This window comes from Camelus ferus, chromosome 10 (genome assembly GCF_009834535.1).
Source record: "Camelus ferus isolate YT-003-E chromosome 10, BCGSAC_Cfer_1.0, whole genome shotgun sequence".
Classification (NCBI taxonomy): Eukaryota; Metazoa; Chordata; class Mammalia; order Artiodactyla; family Camelidae; genus Camelus; species Camelus ferus.
In genome coordinates, this window is record NC_045705.1 from 1,893,525 (window position 1) to 1,912,755 (window position 19,231).

Here is a 19,231-nt window from a genome sequence, read left to right on the forward strand (position 1 = left end):
GTGTTGGAATGAAGTGGGTTGACACAGTGAGTAGCATTTCTCAATTCATGTAACTCTCAGAGCAGCGTTTAGGGATGCCTTCATCCCACCCTCCATCATTTATCCACAAATACTGAGAACTGAGTCTATACCAGAAATTTTATGGAAAATGCAGGACTTAGAATTAAATGTCTGCCTGTGTCTGGCTGTTTTCCTATTCAATCTGCCTCATCTGTCTTAGGTAAATAAAAGTCAGCACTGGCTAAATTGCCTATTCTAGGCATTAACCTGAAACTAACCCTGCTGATTCTGGACAGTTGGTCTGTGTATTTTTATATTCTTCCTCCTTCTGCTCTAGCATCTGCCTTTGAAACTTCAGATTTGTAGATTCCTTGGGCTTCTCTCTATGATTTTGCGCTTTGCCTGTCACATTCGGCTTTCCCAGAGGTGCTCAGAGAGCCCTTCCTCTTGCTGCTTCTGGTCCTGGGATCCTGCTGGCCTGGCTGACGTGTGGCTTGCTTGGGCAGGGAAGGGAGTTTAGACTGAAATTGCAGCTGGAACGCAGTGTTTGGGACCAGTGAATGAGCATGAGTGTGGGTGCCTGAACTCCGCTCTCTGTATCTTGGTAGTGAGGCGGGGATGTGAACTCAGGTCCAGCCGACTCCTTGCTTGTAATTTGCAGGGGCCAGGTCAGACCACTGATGTGAATGCCTGCACACTGCCTGCACTCCTCCACCTGAAAACAGTCTTTTGGGCCAGGGTTCGCCAGACTGTGATGTTTTCTACATTTTTCAGTGTGGGATAGCTGGTTTCTTGGAAAAATTTCCCAGAGAAAAGTGAGCCTTTAGTGTAATGAAAGCTCCTGACTTGGACAGTCGCACTTGCCAGCACAGTGCCACCTGCAGGCTAGTGTGAAGCGCACCTTAGAGCTGCGGGAGCCAAATCTGGGGGAGCCGTGTTGCCCAGCCAAGAACGCCTGGAGGATGTAGCTAAGATATTGACCATCAAAGCATGTATCAGGCATATTATTGGAGGATCATTGGATGTTACTCATTTCGCATGCCCTGATAACTGACCTCAGGAAGCAAAGGGTCTTCAAAGGCCTTTCTATGGTGGAGTAGACCTCTGCCCTAGTTCAGCTTCCTCTGGCCTGTCTATCCTTACGCTGTGTAAACAAGTGCCTTCAACACCCTGATGGCACTTGGCCTGCTGGCTTCTACCCTCACCTCCTCTTCCCGAAGAAGGTTATTGCTGTTGGTACAGGTGAATGACCTTGTGGGAGCTGGTGCTGTTGGCTTGAGGTCTGCCCTGTGACTGTGCTCTGACCCTTTGGCCTGGAGCAGTGGTGGCAAACCCAGAACCTCATCCCTGGCCAGGTGAGAGGCCATCTCTGTTAAAGTGATTTGACATCTCTAATTTGATGTGCTAGACACACACTTTGTGCATCATCCAGGACTCCTGGCAGTGGCAGAAATACTTACATCCTCCAGCCAGGGAGTTCATTGCTTGAGACATTTGGCACAGGCAGCGGGCGCTGTGCTGTGCAGAGGGGATTGTTGGAGAGCCAAAGCCATCCAGATATGACTCAGAGAGCATAGGAGACCACTTTTCCAGTGTCTCCAGCCACATGGTTGTTCCAGCTGTGACGGGCATGCTTCACATCGTACTTGGCTGGCCTGTGTGCATCCCAGCAGGGGGTGGCCACACGCAGTTGCAGGGCTCTGCTGCGATGCCACCGTGCATTGCCTGTTCAAATCCCAATGTGCTCTAAAGACATTCTCTGTGTGCTCCTTGTTGGTGATGTGCCCAGGTCCAGGACAGGCTTGGGACGTAAGACGGATCGTCTCATTCCCTCCCATCCCTCCAGATCCTCCAGGCCATCACCCTTTGGTTCTGATTTCCTTTGCTTGTAGGACTGTGGGAGAAATGTGCACCTTCACGAAAATAATACATCCGTGAACTAGGAACATTTGTTTCCCTACATTTTAAACAATACTGGGAATTAATATTTTTATTTTTGTCAGTGTGACAGGAGAAAAACGGGCTTCATTGTTTTATTTGCATTCCCTTAGGTACTAGACAGCATGTTTTTAGTAGCTCTTTGTCTTCATCTGTGTTTGATCCTTTGACTCCTTTAACCCTCCCACGTATCACGCTGTGGCAGGCACAGGAGAGCCAGGCCTGGTGACAGTGTCTGCCTGCCCCCGGGCTTGGCGAGGACAGTGACCTGCTTACTCCTGACCTGCTTGTGGTCTTTGGTTTTAACAATTCGTTCCTGGCTCCCTAGACCACTTTCTGCTCAGTTCTCAGCATTGTATTTATGCTGATTAACATTCTCCCTCGCTCAGGGAGAGAGGTTTCTTATGGCTTCTAATAACCAGGCCAACCCACTACCTCTAGTCAGAGGATAAGAACAAGGGAAAATATTTGATCCCGGCTGCCAGTTCATAGTCTAGGGAACAAAGAAATACCAAAACCAAAAAAATAACAATGACATAAACACCAAAACAAAACAAAACAAAACAAAAAAAACCCCAGAAAACAAATGAGTGCCTTAAACAATAATAGATGTCAAGAGGGGTAAACTCTAGGTGAACTTAGGGGCTCTCCTGCCGGGTGCAGGCACGTCCAGAAGGCGAGAAGCTGGACAAGGATGAGCTGGCATTCCCTACAGCAGTTGCCAAGGCCAAGAGGGCCCTGGGGACAAATTGCAAACAAATCTGTGTTTGGAGGAAGATGTGCCTAAAAATGTAGGTGGGGTCAGCTTCCTAAGCCTTTTAAACTATGCCAAGAAGTGTGGATCTCATCCTGTAGACAAAAGTCATCGTTACCTACTGGTCTAATGATCGTAGCCAGTGTTTCCTCACTGCTTGTTACATACCAGGAACTGTGCCAAGCATTTCAATCACTTAGCCTTAGTCACAGGTCCGTGTTTCAGATAGATGACACTGTCGGGGGAATATGGATTAAGGGGCAAGACTGGAGGAAGGAGATTAGTTGCAATAGTTAGAACAGAGGCTATGGTGGCTGATTGTGAGGGTGGAAAGAAAGAGACAAATTTGAGAGAAATTAAAGAGGCAGAGTTGACAGGTCTGGGCAGGTGAGGGGGGTCTGGGATGACTGCCGGATTGGCTTGGATGAATATTGCATGAAGCTTTTGTGGTCTGGGAGAGCATAAGAAGACTAAACTGTTTTGCATGCACCCACTTGGTAAACACCCCTGTGGCACACTTTTGTTGAGTGAAAAGACATGTGGGTTTGAATCCTGTATTCCACCATTTACTGGGGCTGTGGTATTGGACCATTGCTCTCATTTACAGCTGAGGGCTTACGTAACCTTTCTAGGCATCAGTTTTCTCAACCACAGCGTGAGGATAATCCTAGCTTGAAGGAGGATTGGAATGACTGAATCACGTGTGAGTGGTAATGATAAGGCAGAGTGCCGGACACATCGTGGGCCTTCATCACATGGGGCCTGTTATCTCCACAGTGGAATTTTCTCTCAACACCACCACCACCACCAACACGTTTGGTGATGTACATGCTGTAGTGTTTCATGTAGAAGGAAATACGTTGCCAAGAATTAAAAAGTAGAGCCGAGTAAAGGTGTTCCTGGGAAAATCTGAGAAAAGAAGAAATTTTGATTTGTCGTCTCTAGTCACATTGAGCTGACATTTTCCAAAAGCATCTGTGTCCCACATTTTGGATGTGCCTTGCCTGGGTGTACTGCACGGCCTCATGCATAACCATTTAGGATCCACATGTACACGGGCCAGCTTTATCTAGTTAAATGTGTGGTTTTCATTGTAGGACCCCGAGTCAAATTTGATCCAACAGTCAGAAGAAAGTGATCTTGGAGTCGTTCCCAAAACTTCCCAGTTATCTTCCCATCCAGTACTTGGTGACTGGTCCATTCAAGCTCAAGTAAATGTGAGTATAAATATATTTTCTGGGGGGAATGTTACTATGATTTAAATAGGTCGGGTGGGGGAAATACCTCCAAAGTCATTTATTCAGTGAACAGAAAAACATTAGTCTGAGCACCTAGACAATTCAAGTGGTTTATTTTTAATTTACTATTGCTATCAGTGGGTTAGCCTTTGTTATATGTGAGGTTTAATCGTCTTTTTATGTAATATAACATTTCAAGATTAAAACACTTTGCATTTTAGTATGAAACTGGTTAAATGATGTTTATTGTACTTATTGCATACATTGAGTATTTAAAAACAGTATTTAAAACAGTAATAAATACGTAGCTGTTATATGGTAAATTTTATGTCCCAGAATGATGACTTTTGATGAACGGTTGGGCTAACCTACTTTATCTTTAAAAACTCCAGTGACCTTAAACGGCCACATCAATCTCTGTTCCCCAGTCTTTCCTTCTCCTCAGCTCCTTCACCATTTCCTTTGTTTGCTGCCAACTCCCCTAGCTCTGAGATCTAGCAGGGCAGGGGCACAAAAACGCCCCATCCATCCATCCATCCATTCACCCACCCATCCATCCATCCATTCACCCACCCACCCATCCATCCACCCATCCATTCACCCACCCGTCCGTCCACCCTCCATCCATCAAGTATGTGCTGAGGACTTACAGTGCCATGACAGATACAAGGAGGCTAAACATGTGATCTCTGTCTTCAGAGGTGTGGGAAGATGACTAATGTGACAAGGATTAAGTTAAACAAGGGTAACAGAAAAACATGAGGTCGTGCAATAGCAGAGGAATTGTGAGGCGCTGAGTCCGTGAGGCCCATGAGGTGCATCCAAGACTCAGGCCAGCTCGGGATAAAGAGGGTCTGCTGTAAGCATGAGGGCCTGTGCTTTGGGGGCCAGAGGCTGTCCTTGTGGCCAGCTCCATTGCCCTATCTCTTGTCCAACCTCTAAGGTGTTCTCTAGTCGCAGTCTAGACTGAGCACATTGGTTCAGCTGAATAACCTCCAACCTCAGAGTGCTGCAAGGACCTCTGCACGGGTGGCTGGCCCCCTACAGATGGGTCACTGGGTCAGGTGTCCATGGTTGGTCCATTCAGAGGCCACCTCTGCTCCATGACCAGGCAGGACAGTCTCTGAGGCCCTAAGGGTGGCAGCCTTAGAGGGATTAATTTGTTCAGTGAGTGGTACACAGAATATGTACCAGAGGAGAGAGGACAATAGTGGAGAAAGGCTGGAAGATGTGAGATTGTAGGTTGAAAGATTTGTAGGATTTCTCATGTAGTGAGTTTTGGATTCAACGCGTCATATTGCTTTAGTAGGAAAAAAAAAAGATAAATGCTCTTAATTAAATTTGGGTGCTTGCAAAATGAAAAATCATTCACAAAAGCTGGTCCTTGCTCACCTCTTAGGTCTTGTCAAATGCCATCCTTATCCTCGATCTCTGTGCTTTAGGCACAAATTACTTCATAAGTTTCTTTTTTTTTTTTCTCCACAAGTTTCTTAAACCCACCCATCTGTCTGATCCCAGAGCCTTCCCCTGTGCTGTTCCCTCTGCCTGGAATGCTGTTTGTCTGCTTGCTGTCCTCCTTTGGGCATTGCCTGAGGTGGCCCAGCCCCACTGGCATCTCCACTGCCCTCTGTGCTTCTCTTGGTCCATGCCTGTCACTGTTAGTAGACAGGGCCTGATGGAGAGTCTGTGTGGGGCCTGTTCTCCCTGTGTCTTTGGGACCTAGTAGCACAGGACTCTGCACACAGGTACACGTCAGTACGTAGTAAATGAGTGCGTGAAAGCTATATAATCGTCATTTGTCTTGAACTAAACATGATGTCCCCTTTTCCACATTCTGTAAATGTCTTTATCCTTTGTGAAGACAGGCATATCGATCAGGAACTTACTAGTGGTGATGTCGTGTTTCTTCCTTCTAGATTTACTGAGGTATAATTGACAAAGTTGTAGGATATTTAAAGTGTGCAATGTGAGGATTTAATACACACGTGCATTGTGAGAGGATTCCTTCCAGGGGATATAATGTTAAGGCACACAACGAAAATAAGCTGCTTTGTTTAAAAAAAAAAAAAAAAAGGAATCCTTCCATTGCCATCAGGAGTCAGTATAGTCAAAGAAATGAGAGGCCTGGGCCCAGCCCTGAGCTCTGGCTTTTGTCTTTCCTTGATTCCTGCACAGCATTCAAGGATGATACACACACACACATACATATAAATAAATAATATATAATATATATATATAATTACATTTCTCTTTTAGCAATTAATAATGACTATGGAGGAAGTATATTAATTATTTAAATAGTCACCATTATAGCCCATATTTTAATTTCCCCAAGGCAGTGACCATTCTCGGTATAAACCTTAGGAAGGGGAAATACTTAATTTTTAGGAGAGTGTTTTGAAATCCCAGTTTGTCTCTAGAAAAAATATGGAATGATCCTAGTATTACTACTGAAGGACAGTGCATTAAAAAAAATATACAACATACCAGAGCTTTGTTTAGTGGTTACAGTGCAGATAAGCAGACTGGCATTTTTTCATTCCCCATCCACTAGATCAGGAGAAGACTCCTTTAGGTAAAACACACTTGATTGTCCCCTTGGTATTTCTATAACTGTAACTGTTTATAGGATAAGAGTGAATGAATTCTTTTAATATACTGTTAACCTTTCTGGGTTACTTATATTGCTTTTGAATTTCAAGTGTTTTTCACCTTTAGGCTTTTTAATGACAATTATTTTGATCGAGTAAGATTTGTAGGTTTTTATTCTTCTTTCAATCCCCTTTATTGTGCAATGTATGGTGGTGGAACAGATAAGACCTTCCCTGAGGGATGCAAGACACAGAACCTCCTAGCCCAGGGCAAGCCCCACCACCAGCTGGGAGTCCTGGTACTGGGCCCACTACAGCCACCCATCCCCTGGGGTAAGTCACCAGGCTGAAGTGGGGAGGCAGGAGGCCCTTCAGAGATTCTACCCAAGGTGGGAGGCCTCAGCAATGGAAGAAGGCAGGGAAGCAAGCCACACAGAACCTGGCCTCATCCCCGAGTCCTGAAGGAGCATCCTCTGGAGATGCTGCTGGCCCCTGCCAGCCTGGACCAGTATGTTCTGCTCTGGGAAAGGTAGGGGGAGGCAACCATGATCTTCCAATATGAAGTGTCCTCCGGGAGGTCAGAGGCTATGATTATTTGGTGGGTTCCCAACACCGCCAGGAGGCCATCGCTGCCTCTGAGTCAGTGAGGAGGTGTAAGCTCCCTCTTACTGCACATGGTACCCAATTCCCACTGCACTTAGCACTTCCAGGTAAACCTGGGCCCCGTCCCATATCCCCAAGGCCTCTTGCATATAACCGCAGCTTTTCCCCCAGGAGCATGATGTAGTTTTAAAAAAAAGCACTAGACCAGAAATTTGGGGACCTGAACTATTTTCCTATGCAGCAACAACCTCTGTGACTCTGAGTGGGCCACTTACCTCCACGTCGTCATCTATCATGACATCTGTAGTTGTGAATATCAAACAAGAAATGAAAGCAACCCCCAAACTATGCAGCATTCCACAAATGTCTGAGACAGTTAAGGATACCATCAATAGCCACTTTAAATCGTAGGAGATAAGGGGCAATGGACAGAGCACCCCAAACCTGAGAAAACCTAAGCCACTGCTGTGAAATAGGTTACACAGGAAGGACCTGCTGGGGACACACAAAAACCTCAGCCAGGGCAGAAATCATGTCCAGGGTTTCAAACTTCCTGTCTGGAGTTTCCGTTTATGAGGCAGGCTGCTGTCGGCACCCGGGCAAGCCAGCTTGCGTGTTCCATGCTAGATGTCACCGCCAGAGCACAGGAACAGGGCGGTTCCACGCAGATCAGAGGTCTCCACTGCCCACAAAGTGATGACCCCTTTGGCAGAGATTGGCCACATGCCTCTCCTCCCAGTTTCATCTCCAAGTATGTTTTTACAGCAGAGGGGAGGGAGCTTCCGGATGGTAGATTGATATATTTAAGTGACAGCCATTGTGCAGAATTTTTAGAAATCACGCATGTGGCCATTTTATCCACCTAAACTTGGCCTCAGAATATTCCTGTGAGAGGCAGAAGGGAAGGGAGGTGTGGGGTGGAAAGAGCTTTATGGCCCAGCAGGAACACAGGGTACCTGGAAGCAGAGGGCACCTGGCTGAAGACTGAAGGATCTCTGATGATCAGTCACAGTGGAGCTGAGAGCTGAGCTCACAGTCAGGAAGCCCCAGCTGGGCTGTACTGCCAGGCCAGCAGGGCACCCTCATCTTTCTAGGAGAAAGGAAGGAGAGGGTGAGAGGGTGAAGAAGAGGCCTGGTTTTTCCCAGTGTTACGATCTCCATCCTGAATCCCAAAAAAGGAATCATGAAGGTGTTTTATGAGCGTTCTCCCCGCAGCCCAGAGAAGCCCCATGTCCTGCTCACTTCCTCTTCGCCCAGAGGCCCATCCTGCAAGGTCGGGTGAGAACACACTCTCACCAGCTCCTGCAGTGGTAGGAACCAACTTTATACAGAGCAGGACCTCATTTCTGCCAGGGACACGGAAAACTGGGCTGACTCAGTGCATCAGAATGTAAGTGGGTGGGAGGAGGGGGCTAGATGAATATAGCTTCTGAGGACAGTCAGTCCCAACCACCCCCTGCCATTCCTGCACTCTTCTTTCCATGGTAACAGGACGGTTCTGCTAGAAGGTGGTGCCGACCCAAACCTCACAGACATCACTGGCAACACTGCTCTCCATTACGCTGCCTTGTTTGCAAATACTTCAGTTGCGGCAAAGCTGCTTTCCTCCAATGCCAATATTGAAACAAGAAACAAGGTATAATAGCTCCACTAGCTTTATTTACAAAATAATTTGAAATACAGGGTCTTTTTTAGCTACAGGTGTTACATTTATAGTATGTATACTGAATACAATATCTCAGGCCCTGTTAACCATAGAAACAACGCCAAAGCCAAGGCCGGGGCTAGTGAAAGGTGGTGCCCACAGAAAGGGCAGAGCTCTGTCTCCCAGCCCCTCCTCTACCCTGGAAGGAACACTGCTCCATTAGGAAGTGCCTGGGAATGGGTGGTAGGCTCAGAGCCCACAGAAGATGAAAGCCTGGGGGTAGTGAAGTGATGGTGGGGGCTGACTGCGTGCGGAGGCAGAGGTGCTACTTGGGTGGGTGGAAGGAGGAAGGAGACCCAGTACCCAGCAGGGGAGCTGGGTGAGTGCACATGGGCAGGGGAGGCAGTAGGCCACAGGCCCTGAACACCCCAGGACCCCCAGTTCTGCGATCAGGACAAGTGAGGTCAGGTCATGTTTGACAGCCAGCAGGGATGTTCACTGGTGCTGGTGGCCATGTGGCCGGCCGTGTACACCTTGGGGTCTTCCACGCTCAGCCTGGAGCAGCTTCGCAGCGGGGCTGTGGCTACGTATGGGGAGCAGGTGATGGTGAAGCTGGTCCTTCTGCTTTTGCTCCGGGACATCAGTTGCCTCCTGCTGCTGCAGCCCTGCCAGGAATGCCCTCCGCTGATATAGTAGGTGCAGGTTTACATATTGGAGGCTCAGGTACTCCCTGAGTGAAAATATTTGGAAAGAACTTAATTGTCTGAGATTTCACTTTAAATAATGAGATTTCTATCGAAGCATTAAAAGGTACAGCTTTCTTTTATTTATTTATGGCAGATATTTATGAAAACATTGCTTTTGTTGCAAATAAAAATTTTTTTCAGATATTTTTCCCCACTCAAAATTTCTTTCTGATTAGCATAAAAATAGAAGAAAGCAAAACTTGCCTTGGAAATAGACTTTGTCTTAATACTCAAACAAAAACACCTGACAATATAATCAGTCTTGCTGCTGCGGGTAAGTTCCTGTTTTATTTAAAAAATGATTTATATAAAAGTGATTTCTTTCTCATTGCCCAAGGCTTAAGAGGAAAAAAAGAAACAGACTGGAGAGAGCAGTTGAAATATACAGGCCAGTTTGGAAATTGGACAATTGGGAATTACCAAGAGGAGGTTTTTGTTTTTGTTCTCCTTCTCCTTCTCCTTCTTTTTATGTAGGTGGGCAAGCTACTCTTCAGTTGTCGGGGATAATCATTCTCATTTTGGGAAAGAGGGAGTGAATTGTAAACTTGGGAGAGATCAGTTTTATGAGGACTCTGAGGAAATCACACTGGCAGTGAACAGGTGATGATTAAGTGGGAAGTAGGAGAGAAGAACAGATAATTAACTGGCCTAGTGTCCTATTCTGGCAGAAACAGCCACTTAGAGAAGAGTCTAGACTTGGCTTTCAAATCTAGGATGTCTTGATGGGAAGTAAGGAATGCATAGATAATAAAATCAAGTTGCTTCTGAATTGACTAGCCCCTGTTCTACCGCTATTTACCCAGGACAATGAAATGCAGTTTTGTTAAGTAACTTATCTCTCACACTTTTCTTTGTGCAGATCCTCAAATGAGAGAAGGAACTGGCCACGTGGGTAAGAAATGAGACTGCAGTGGTCGGTTGTCTCCTGCATGAGTTCTCAGCTAGAATTGTGCTGATGAACCACAATCACCTGGGAGAATTTACAAGAAATTTACAAGCCTAGGCTCTACTCTCAAGATTGTGACTGAATAAATCTGGTAAGGCCTGGACCACGGATATTTAGAAATAGTTCCTTGAGATTCTGATAAAACCCTTGGTTAAGAACTGTTGAATGGATACGTGTAATACCTGTAAATTCACAGATCTCAAAAAAAGACCTCTCTAGAAGAGTGGGAGATTTGACAGATGCTACTTCTTCAGTGCTCTCCTTTCCAGCCACATAAGCCTGACTTTTATCCATCTCTGCTTCTGTGCTTGACAAGTTAAAAGGAATATTATTGGCAGTATCTGTGGGCTTGAAGAATAACTCCTTTTTCCTTCCAATCACTGATCATTCAGTGACACTCAGTCTTAGAAATTTGCTTATGGTGAATGATTTAATAAGTAGAGCCCTTTAAGGATTTTGCACCTTTTGTTACCATCCAAGTCATTAGGCCAACAGGGTTTTCCTGACTGTGATCATAGTTAAATCATGACCTTTCTTTTGGTTAAAGCTGTGTGGCAGATCTTGGAATGTATCTGTTAGATTCACTGAGCGCTGGCATAATCAAAATGCAGTTTTATTATTTTTATTGCAGTATAGTTGACTTATAGTGTTGTGTTTATTTCTGGGGTACAGCAGAGTGGTTCAGTTTTACATACGTGTGTGTATACACACACACACACACACATACTTTTTCATATTCTTTTCCATTTTGGTTTATTACAGGACATTGAGTATAGTTCCCTATACTATACAGTAGGATTTTGTTGTTCAGTCTATTTTATATAGAGTAATTGCTATCTGCGAATCCCAAACTGGTCATTTTCCCCCCTGCAACCCCCTTTCCTCTTTGGTAACCATCAGTTTGTTTTCAATGTCTATGAGTCTGTTTCTGTTTTGTAAATAAGTTCATTTGTATCATATTTTAGAGTCCATATATTAAGTGATATCACATGGGATTTATCTTTCTCTTTTTGACTTACCTCATTCAGTGTGATCATCTCTAGGTCCATTCATGTTGCTGCAAATGGCATTATTTCATTCTTTTTTTTCTATGACTGAATAGTATTCTATTATATGTAAGTATACCGTGCAAGATGGCAGTTTCAAACATCCAAACCCATGAAGTTAGTGACAGATGAGAATTGTTTTAATAATTTAGTTTCAGCCATCTTATGAACTAATTGTCCATTTGATTAAAAATAAGGGAAATTGTGATACAGACAGATTGTAGTTTTAGTAGGCATTGGAAAAATTCTCATAGTGGGTATTATGAGTCTTAATAGCAATTTTTATGACATGTTGGGGCCCAGTTTATTTTCTGTAAAACATGATACTAAAGAAAGGAAAGGTTTTATGTCCAAATATTTGCTTTATACCCAACTGTTTGGAAACACAGCAAACAGAAAACTTCAGGTGGGCTGTAGACTAAACATGGTGCCTGGGTATGTTCAGTTTGCCTCCACACATTGAATCAACATTTAAAATTTAGGAGACTCGTGCAGAAATGTGCATTTCAGACTTCTAAAGAAACAAATCTGGTCCCCTTTGAGCTCAGGCTGCTGTGTGGTCTGCTGTGCAGAGGCGGCCCCTTCTTAGTGGGGCATGTGTTCTCCGGTTTGCTATCCTCACCTGGGACCTTCAGTTACATGAGTCACCTACTTTGCCTCTGTAAGCATTTGACTCTACAATTCCTGTTTTATAGTATATTTTGATAACTACTTCAAGATTTTAAAGACTATGATCTATTTCATATTTTATAATAATCTCTTAAGAATGGGACTGAATTTTTCAAATTAGATTTGTAAGTTGCTTTTAAAGAAAAACTTTTTCTTTACATGTACATGCAAATAATCATACTCCCATTGGAATGTCTGTTAACCTGATGAGGTTGGTCATGATTGTAGCTGGATAGGTTATGCATATTGCAGACAGTCTATCTTTCCCCTCAGCCTGGTTCCTTAAAAATGCAGTTGACTCAGTAGCTAAATGGTTCTCTGTGGAGCCGTGTTGAGAGTTTTGAGAGTAATAGAGCCAAGAAATGAAGTACAGGAATGCCTGGTAGACACTGATAGAAGGGAAGCTTCTTGGAGCCAGTAAACTTCACAGTGAATCTTTTGAAGAGGTCAAGGAGGTACGTTTTAAAGAGTAGGAGCCCAGAGGGGTGGGGGAGGGGCTACTCTTTACTTACTGCATGTGATATGCTTAAGTTCAGAGACTGTTACAAGTATTACACTCAGTTTTGAATTATGTAATTTTGTACATTATAAACTTTTTGCTGTTTACAGGATGACTTCACACCACTGGTACTTGCTGTAAGTGAAAACAAAGAGCCCCGTCGACCCGCCACCCTGTCGACCCGCCGCCCGGCCCCGCTTGGCCCACCAGGCCCCACTCGCCACATCCCGAGCAGCAGGAGCCCCAGCCTGAGGGTCTGTGCTGCTGGGGGTGGGGGTGGGGGCTGCGCATGCGCGGACACGGGAGCGCGCCCAGAGCCTATGGAAGCTGGGCGGGAGCCCGGTGCTCCTGGACCAGCTTTGGAGGAAGAAGACGGCCTGGGGACTGGGCCGTCGCTTGCCATTGCCTCCCCTGCTGCCGCTGGCGCCGGGAAGGTAAGGGGACGCTGGTGGGGGTACGCTGGTCAGGAGCTGGCGGGTGAGGCCTGGGCTGCGCAGTTGGGGAGGCGCACAGGTAGGGGTGTGTGGGTGAGGCCCAGGCCGCGCGGCCCGTTAGGACCCCGAGGTAGGTTCGTGGTGCCCCACCTCCCACGTCTGTAGTCCCTGAACCCCATTTCTTCATTTGTTCGCTGCCACTTGTAGCTGGGTTTGGGGAAGCAGGACACCCCCGGGAGATGGGAGGGCGTGGGACTCCCCGGAGCGCCTCCGACCGGCCCTCAGGTCATGGCCTGCTCTCGGGAGGCTGGTGGTGCGTTCATGGGGCCCAGGCTGCAGCCGCGGTGGGATGGGGGCTGCCCAGTGCAAGCACGTGGATTTGTTTTTTATTCTCCCGCGGCCTGGGCCGGGTTCTGCTTCCCCATGTTCTTGGGGTGCACGTCTGGCAGTCAGCCTGCTCCTGGGAGGTGATGAGGTGCTGTCAGGGTGCGGGGGGGTGGGGGGGCCGTACCACCTACGGAGGCGGCGCGGAGAGGGGTCCGCCTCTTGGATCCTGTTGATTGCTCCCATCTCGAAGGCGCTGGCTCTGCTTCCTTACATTCGTGGGGTGCTTGTCTGGCGGTCAGCCTGCTCCTGGGAGGCGACGCGGTACTGTTAGGGTGCGGGGGGCGGTGAGGGGCGGTATCCTCGGTGCAGGCAGCTCGGGGAGAAAGGTCTGCCTGTTGTATCCTGTTGATTTGCTCCCATCTGGAAGGTGTCCTGTCCTGGGGGCTGGCTCTGCTTCCTTATGTTCGCAGGATGCTCATCTGGTGGTCAGCCAGCTCCCAGGAGGCGGGCGTGGTGTAGTCAGGGAGCAGGGGGCAGCTGGGGAGGGGGCCTGCCTTGGAGAATCTGGCCTATTTGCTCCAGTCTCCCTTGCGGCCTGGCTTGGGGGTGGCCTCTGCTGCCCCAGGTGGGCAGGGGGTGGGGGCCACCTGACCGTACAAGCTGACCCCATCTCACCAACCTCCAGTAAGTAAATTGGGAAGTGTGTGTCCTGCCACTGGGGACAGCAAAGGGTGCCCACAAGCCAGGTGTTGGGGAGACAAGGAAGCCTTGGGCAAATCCAAAGTCTTCCGCAGGGCAACCCTCCTCCCCTTGCTATTAGCTCTGTATTCTTGCTAGATTTTAAAATTTTGTCAATCTAGTGTATGTGTAATATTTCATTATGTTTTAAATTTACATATTCTTAATTATTAATGAGATTGGTGGCCTTGTTATATTTGTTGGCCATTTAAATTTCCTTTCTGTGATGTGGTTGTTCAAGTCTTCTGCCCATTTTTCTGGTGGAATGTCTTTTGTCTTAATTGATCTGTAGGAGTTCTTTATGTAGCTGGATGTTAAGTCTTTTTGTCAGTGATACCTGTTATAAATATCCTCTGGCTTTTTTCTATGGTTCTTTTTAATAAGAACTTCTTTTCCTCAAGTAGTCAAAATAATTTTTTCTTTCCATATCAAAGGAGAAGTTCTCCTATATTATTATCTAGAAGTTTTCTTTTTTTCCCCATCTTTAAATCTTACATCCATCTGAAAGCAGTTTTGGTATATGGTTTGAGGTGGAGAGCCATCTAATTTTAAAAAATATGGATGCATAGCTCTCCCAGCAGCAGTTATTTTGAAAGGTTGCCTTTCCCCATGCTCAGCAGTGCGGCCTTAACATGAGTGTAGCAAGGGTCTACGTGCTTGGTCTGTTTTTCTGGACCCTCTTCTGTTTGATTGATCTTCGTCTCTACATCAGTACCACACTGTCCTAAATATTGTTGCTTTATTATAAGTCTTGATATCTTTAAGAGAGTATTGACTGTTCCTAACCTTTGATGCTTCCAAATACAGTTTAGAATCAACTTGTCAAATCCCACCCAAAAATGTTTTTAACCTTCTGATTCTAATAGGGGTTGCATTGAATCTGTCATTCAGTGTCAGTTTAAATTGACATCTTCAATTCTTTACATCATGAGTCTTCTGTTTAGTGACCATTTGGCATAACCCTTTATTCAGGTATCTTTCTATAAAGTTTTAAAATTTTCTCTGTAGAGATTTTTCATCTCTAGATTGTTAGATTTACTGTTACAACTGTATATTAGCACAACAAAGCTATTGTTAATATTAAAAATTTTTTTATTTCTAACGTGTGCAGTATTTACTATAAAATTTTTTATGGAAGTCTTTTATTTCTAGTATGCTAATGGTTTTTCTCAAGAGTAAATTTTATTACCTTTTCTCCCTTATATTTTTGTTATAAATTTTATTGATGTTAAACCACCCTTGAACTCTGGATAACTGTAACTTGATCCTAGTGTATGATCCTTTTTATACATTTTGTGTTTTGTTTTTATTTAGGATGTTTGTATCAGTGTTCACGATTAAGATTGATCTGTGATTTTCCTTTTCTTTGTTATCTTCTGTTGGGTTTAGGTATCAAAATTTTGTTAGCCTTATACAGTGAGCTGAAGAAGTTTCCCTCTTTTCTGTTCTTTATGAGATGTAATGTTGGGAATACTTCTTCCTTAAATGATTTCTAGGACTTAGAGTGAAGCTGTTTGGGCCTAGAGTGTTCCACATGGGAAGATGTTTGACTATTTATTCAATTTCTTCAGTGGTTAAAAATCAACGCAGCTTTTCCATTTCTTACATCAGCTTAGTAAATTATATTTTTCCAGGAATTTACCCATTCAGATTCTCAACATTAATTCATAATAGTTTCTTCTTAACGTCTGAAGATCAGTAGTAACATTTTCTTTTTCATTTGTGATACTACCTTCTCTGTTTTGAAATGTATAAAGTGGTATAAAAACTATAGTTATTTCTATCAGCTAATTATTATTCATCTACAATTACTATCGTGAAATTACTAGATGTATCATAAATTTTGCAGTCATAATAACTTACTTTTATTTGGGAATATAATATGTTTATCTGTAGCCAATCTTTGCATTTTAGCAATAGAACATGCAATTGAAAAGGTGTAACAGTGTCACAGAAACCAAGCATGAAGAGAGTTTCAAGAAGACAAGAAGAGCCAGTGGTACTGAGGAAAGTTCAAGGAGAGGGCAGATTGGAGGTCTTAGATTGGACAGAAATAGGCCTTATGAAGAGTGGTCAACCTCTTAGAGTTACGATCTTAAGTTCCTTTCTTAAGACACTTCTGACTTCAAAACCCACCAGGCATCAGAGGTAAAATTTCAGAATTCTTAGCCAGAGAAATCACAGCTATATTCCTTTTTTTCATTTCTTTAAAGTTACGACTCTAAGATCAAGGGTGAAATGCACTGAGGGGAATTTGGGGAGGTGTTTTTTCCTTTTCATCCTGTAGGTGTCGTCGCCTATGTCCTGAATGTTTACTGCTTTCATTTTCTAAGAATTCTGAATTACCTTTTATATCAAAATCAGGTTTTTCACATGGTACTTTTAAAATTTTGCTTATTTGCAATATGCCTTTAATTAAAATTGAGGCCCTGTGTTGAGGTCTCCTGAAAGGTAGTGCAGAAGCTCATGAAAATTTTGAAGGAGGTGATCATGCTTCACATCTGTGGAAATTCTATTTAAATTTAATGTTAAAGATCATTTTATCTTTGCCTTTCATTCCAGGAACCTGTGTCCCTGAAGTGTGGTAAAGCTGCAGAGCTGGTTGCTACTCACTTTTCTAAACAGATTGAAACAGTCCTTAAAAAACTTCAGGTAAATTTTGCAGAATATATTGGGAAAAAATACGTAGTGGAGAGACAGTTATTGAAAATGTACTTAAGAACTTTTGCTTGTAATCATTTCTTCAATTGATAGTTCCTTTTAATAGCAATTTTTGCACATTGTGTGTGTGGTGTGGGGAGGGGGAATTTGGGAGCAGTTGTGGGTCTCTTGAGTCTGGAAATGAGGATACTCATCTTTATGCTTTAGAAATACTAACATGACAGAAACATTTCTGGAGCTGTGACCTGCACTCACCCTAGACATTGTAACCATGGAGGCCCCCCCCACCCCCCCATATCTTCTGCTGTAGTAGCTGCAACGGTATTCTCTTTGGGTTTCACGTAATTCAGACTTCTGTCATCCTCGCATTGTGTTAATGATGACTAGAATTTTTCTTGGAAAATCTTAATTGGAATATAGCTGTATTAATGTTGAATGCTGAGATGCTCAGTTGGAAGTACTGTATGTATCATGGAGCTAGTATTCCATTCACCACTACCACAGCACTGCTGGGAGAGTGCTTTGCTCACTACCATTATGGCCACAAGTGGTAGAGATAGGGAATAGGACAGTGACAGGGACATGTAGCACAACCCAGGGTCCCCACATGGCAGTAATAGTAGTAGGAGACACATGCGCAAGATGAAAACCACAGCAGTGAGTGGGAGGCAGCTGGTGTAAGAGATAGAGATATGGAGTTCATTCATTGACACGCTTCATTTTCCCACTACTGTGCCCCCACCACCACAGTATGGTGGGCTCTGGGGGGCACAGATAAGTGTACAATGTTTTCTTTAATTTTTTCATATGGAACAGAGGAGTACCTGTATAAGCACAGTACAGTGTTAAAAGCTCTACACCAGACATAGTAAAAAAGTGCTGCAGGAACAAGAGCAGAGATTGAGAGAGTCAGACAAGAGTTCCTAGATATGCACGAACTGGGCTTAAATAATTGGTATTAGTTGTCTAGGCAGAGAATTGGGCAGGAGTTCTAGATAAAGGGCCCTGGGTGTGCAGAGACTTAAAGGCACAAAGCGACATGCATTTTCAGAGGATGACGTGGGGGCGATAGCAGAAGATGAAGCTATAAATATGTCGGGGGGAGGAGTTAGAAGTATAGAGACTCGAAAATAGGGTTTGGGGGTTTACAGTGAACAATTTAATATGTAAAGCTAAGAAATAATATACTGAATCTTCTGTGTGCTGGAGAATTACTAAGTGTTTTACGCAAGGGAACTATAGCATTAGATTCAGCTTAGAGAAGATTAACCCTGTAGTGTGAGGAAGACTTAGAGGCGCTGCCACTGAATATTGTTACTGAAGATTGTTTTTCCACTTAAAGTGAGAAATACTGTGATTTAGAAGGTCTCTGATGTAACTTGCAGTTTTACCTGGCCAAAAAGCAGTCTTGGTAACATACTTTTTACCTGTAGCCTTAGTTATAGATGTGATTACATAATGCTTTTTGTTTCAGAGAAGATGTCCTTGTAAATCAGGAATTGCTGCAAACGTCTCCATGTGTCGCAGAGCCGTTCACTGAGCTGTTGTGTCCATTCAGCCCCAACCGGGTTATAGAGATGCTGCCAGGCCTGGAGTGCTGCCGCCTGGAAGAAAGCATTCAGGTGAGACCAGTGGTGTAGAGGAGGCAAGAGTCAACTTCCCTTAATCATTCACCATTGTATAAATGAGCAAAGGGAGACTCACATTAAATTAATCTGCTTAAGTTTATACCTGAGATTAAACCCAGTCTGACTCCGTGGTGCATGGGCTCCATTGCTGTGATAAAGTTCTTCTGTGTTTATTCCAGTAAAATCAGAAACAGCACATGTCCATCATTGTTACTAGTCAAGGTTCACAGCCATTCTAGCCAACATGATAAATGTGGAAAAAGGAATACCATAAAAATACTAAGAGAACAAAACACGCTCTAACTTGCAGGCACTGATGTCACATGGTCCTGTTGTGCCAGGACCTACAGGTTGAGTGGCAGCCAGGAGCCTTAGCACAGGCGTTGCCTGGATCCTCTTTTCCTTGTGTTCTGTTTCCAAATGAAAATGAATGTGTGTGCACACGCGCGCGTACCTGTGTGTACGCATATACACGTGAATTCTAGTCTACGGAAAGAGGCAGCACATTCCCTGCTTGAGATTTGTTTTTAAGCCTCAATCAGATCTTTCCTCTGCTGTCAGTACTCCTGAAACGGTAACCTCCGTTTTCCACATCCACCTCCTGAACTCCCCACACACTTACAAATTTTTAATTATGAAATATTTCAAATGTATAGAAGTATACATATATTATACCTACCAACCCAATTTTATATGTGTGAACACTGCTGTACTGGCTTCTATCTTTGTTGTTTTGTTGTTTGTCTTAGAAATAAAGCACCCATTATC

At 44.4% G+C, this 19,231-nt stretch overlaps 1 protein-coding gene across 2 annotated transcripts in view; it reads left to right on the forward strand.

Moving 5' to 3' along the window:
- The first annotated feature begins 13,042 nt into the window (after positions 1-13,042).
- The window catches only part of LOC102511548 (ankyrin repeat domain-containing protein 7), a 29,465-nt gene continuing 23,276 nt past the window's right edge, over positions 13,043-19,231 (forward strand). The window contains exons 1-3 of one of the 2 annotated variants that reach the window (XM_032488237.1): positions 13,043-13,109; positions 16,737-16,826; positions 18,310-18,457. The gene's annotated coding sequence lies outside the window, so the exon portion shown is untranslated. The remainder of the gene's footprint in view (positions 13,110-16,736; positions 16,827-18,309; positions 18,458-19,231) is intronic. The other variant, XM_032488234.1, reaches the window with a different exon arrangement.